Source organism: Sapajus apella, unplaced genomic scaffold, assembly GCF_009761245.1.
Source record: "Sapajus apella isolate SASKATOON/1434 unplaced genomic scaffold, GSC_monkey_1.0 scaffold97, whole genome shotgun sequence".
Classification (NCBI taxonomy): domain Eukaryota; kingdom Metazoa; phylum Chordata; class Mammalia; order Primates; family Cebidae; genus Sapajus; species Sapajus apella.
In genome coordinates, this window is record NW_022437037.1 from 3,382,420 (window position 1) to 3,386,423 (window position 4,004).

Sequence of the window (4,004 nt, forward strand, 5' to 3'; positions counted from 1 at the left end):
ACACACACACACACACACACACACACACACACACACACACACACACAGGCCAGGTGCAGTGACTCACACCTGCAAACCCAGCACTTTGGGAGGCTGAGGCAGGCAGATCATCTTAAGTCAGGAGTTCAAGACCGGCCTGGCCAATATGTTAAAACCCTGTATCTACTAAAAATACAAAAATTCACTGGGCGTGGTGGCACACGTCTGTAATCCCAGCTACTTGGGAGGCTGAGGCAGAATTGCTTGAACCCGGGAGGCGGAGGTTGAAGTGAGCCAAGACCACACCACTTCACTGCAGCCTGGGCTATGGAGGAAGACTGTCTCAAAAAAAAAAAAAAAATTACTTATTGAGCATCTACTTGCCAGGCATTGTCTCCCTAATTAGGATACAGCAGAAAAGAAAATGGGCAAGATTCCTGTGCCCCAGGCACTCACACAGGGCTGGTGGTAGATGAATAAACAAGAAAAAAGCCCACCAAGTCCACACAGCATTGAGCACACGCAGACCACGAGAAAGGCAGGAAACAGCCAGGGAGGCTGTCTCTATGGGACAGCAAGGGTGGCCTCTGGGCAGGTGGCATCTGAGCTGTCATGCGAAGGACATGAAGGAGCCGGCCAAGAGGAAAGCTTTAGGAAGGAGTCTCATGGGCCAGAATAAAATGCTATGGTAGAAAATTGCCCAAATGCAGTGGCTCATGCCTGTAATCCCAACACTGTGGGAGACCGAGGCAGGAGGATCACTTGAGTCCAGGAGTTTGTGACCAGCCTGGGCAACAGAGAGAAACCCCATAACTATAAATTAAAAATTTGCCAGGGGTGGTGGTGCACGCCTGTAGTCCCAGCTACTCAGAAGGCTGAAGAGGGAGGATTGCTATAGCCCAGGGAGTGGAGGCTGCAGTGAGCCGTGACGGTGCCGCTGCACTCCAGCCTAGGCAACAGAGCAAGGACAACAAAAGAGGACATGTTGGGCCGGGAATCCTGGAAAGAAGGGAATCCAGGGTGACCCTGGGATCTGCATCGAGAACATGTGGACGGTGCGTCCCCAGAAGTGAGGTCACATTCAGGTGGAGAATACAGGGTACCTCTGTGCAGCCTCCTTTGGACTCAGATGCCTCAGCCACCCATGGGGAGCCATCAAGTATTCTCGGTGGAGGTCACCAGGCTCTGGAGACCTTCTGACCAGAGATGTGACTTGAAGCCACAGAGCTGGAGGAGGCTGCCGAGGGAGCATGCACACCAAGGAATGAATGAATGGGCTGGGAGATCAGAAAGTGCACGTGCCCAGCCGAGATGTGCAGGGACTACGGGGGAACCTCAAACCCCGTGGAAGCCACAATGCTGACGACAGCCCCAGCCGTTAAGAGCTCACTTCCAGGCACTGTGCCAAGAGCTTCACCCACATCACCTCATTCCTCCTCACAACCGCCCTACAAAGTAAATCCCATCTTCATATTATTAATGTTGGAACTAAGGCACAGAGAAACTGAGTAACTCACCCAAGGTCACACAGCAAAAAGAGATCGACTCGAACCCAGGCGGCCCGACTTTATTTTTTTGAGACAGGGTCTCGCTCCATTGCCCAGGCTGGAGTGCAGTGGAGTGGTCATAGCTCACTGCAACTTACATCTGCCCCTCGGGCTCAGGCAGTCCTCCCACCTCAGCCTCCCAAGTAGCTGGGACTATAGGCACACAACCACCACACCTGGCTGATTTTTGTAACGTTTTTTGTGCCACGCACAGTGGCGCGTGCCTGTGGTGCCAGCTACTCGGGAGGCTGAGGCTGGAGGATCATTTGAGTCCAGGAGCTCTAGGCTGTAGTGCACTATGTCAATCGGGTGTCCACACTAAGTTTGATATCACTATGGTGACCTCCGGGGAGCAGGAGACCACCAGTTTGCCTAAGGAGGGGTGAACCAGCCCAGGTTGGAAACTGAGCAGGTCAAAACTCCTGTGATCAGTAGTGGGACGGTGCCTGTGAACAGCCGCTGCACTCCAGCCTAGGCAACATAGCGAGACACCATCTGTTACCAAAAAAAAAAAATTTTTTTGTAGAGACAGGATCTCTTTATTGCCCAGGTTGTTCTCCAACTCCTGGGCTCAGGAGACCCTTCTGCCTCAGCCTCCCAAGTAGCTAGGACTACCAGTGTGCAGCACCGTGCATGGCTGATTTTTTTTACTCCCAGGCTGGAGTGCAATGGTGCCATCTCGCTCACCACAACCTCCGCCTCCCAGGTTCAAGTGATTCTCCTGCCTCAGCCTCTCAAGTAGCTGGGATTACAGGCATGCGCCACCACACCCAGCTAATTTTTTTTTTATTTTTATTTTTTTTTTTTTTTGAGACGGAGTTTCGCTCTTGTTACCCAGGCTGGAGTGCAATGGCGCGATCTCGGCTCACCGCAACCTCTGCCTCCTGGGTTCAGGCAATTCTCCTGCCTCAGCCTCCTGAGTAGCTGGGATTACAGGCACATGCCACCATGCCCAGCTAATTTTTTGTATTCTTAGTGGAGACGGGGTTTCACCATGTTGACCAGGATGGTCTTGATCTCTTGACCTCGTGATCCACCCGCCTCGGCCTCCCAAAGTGCTGGGATTACAGGCTTGAGCCACCGCGCCCGGCCTAATTTTGTATTTTTAGTAGAGACAGGGTTTCTCCATGTAACCCATGCCCACACTGGCCTCCCAAAGTGCTGGGATTACAGGCGTGAGCCTCCCTGCCCAGCCCTGGCTAAGACTTAAAAAAAAAATTTCGGCCAGGCACAGTGGCTCACGTCTGTAATTCCAGCACTCTGGGAGGCTGAGGCAGGCGGATCACCTAAGGTCAGGAGTTCAAGACCAGCCTGGCCAACATGGCGAAACTCCATCTCTACTAAAAATACAAAAATTAGGCCAGGCGCAGTGGCTCAAACCTGTAATCCCAGCAGGCTTGGGGAGGCTGAGGCAGGTGGATCACCTGAGGTCAAGAATTCAAGATCAATCTGACCAAAATGGAGAAACGCCATCTCCACTAAAAATACAAAAATTGGCCAGACGTGGAGCATGCCTGTAATCTCAGGTACTCAGGAGGCTGAGGCAGGTGAATTGCTTGAACCCCAGAGGCGTAGGTTGCAGTGAGCTGAGATTGCGCCACTGCACTCCAGGCTGGGCGACAGAGCCTCTGTCGTCTGGGATGCAGAACTTGAGTATTCACACAAAGACCACCAGTAGCTATGCAGGTGGTCTGAGCTCAGCCTATGGGGCCTCCCAAGCCCCGGCCTCAGCTACGACCTGGGCTCCAGCTTCTTCAGCCCCATCAGCTCCAGCAGGGCCATGGTGTGAAGATTGAGACCCGCAATGGGAAGCTGGTGTCCGAGTCCTCTAACGTCCTGCCCAAGTGAACAGCTGCAGCAGCCCCTCCCATTCTACACCTCCTGTGGCTGTCCCAAAGCCCGTGAGGGTGGCCCCTGTCCTGGGGAGCACGGGGAACAAGAGACCCGCCTGAGGCTCAGCCCTAGCCCGCAGCCCACCTTCGGGGAGTTTACTGCCTGGGAACCCCTTGCCCATGCCTCCAGCTGCAAAACAACTGCTTTTTTTTTTTTTTTTTTTAATGACAGGGTCTTGCTCTGTCACCCAGGTTGGAGTGCAGTGGTATGATCTCGGCTCACTGCAACCTCTGCCTCCTGGGTTCAAGCAACTCCCTAACTCAGCCTCCTGAGTAGCTGGGATTACAGGCGCCTGCCATCATGCCTGGCTAATTTTTATATTTTTAGCAGAGACAGGGTTTCACCATCTTGGCCAGGCTGGTCTTGAACTCCCAACCTCGTGATCCACCCACCTCGGCCTCCCCAAGTGCTGGGATTACAGGTGAGAGCCACCGTGCTCAGTCTTCAATTGCTTTATTTGGGGTCCAAAATAAAACCTCAACTAGCTCTGCAAAAAAAAAAAACACAAGCAAAAAGAGCAAGACCCCTTCTCAAAAAAAAAAAAAGAAAAAGAAAAAAATTTTTTCTTATGGAGACAAGGGCCTC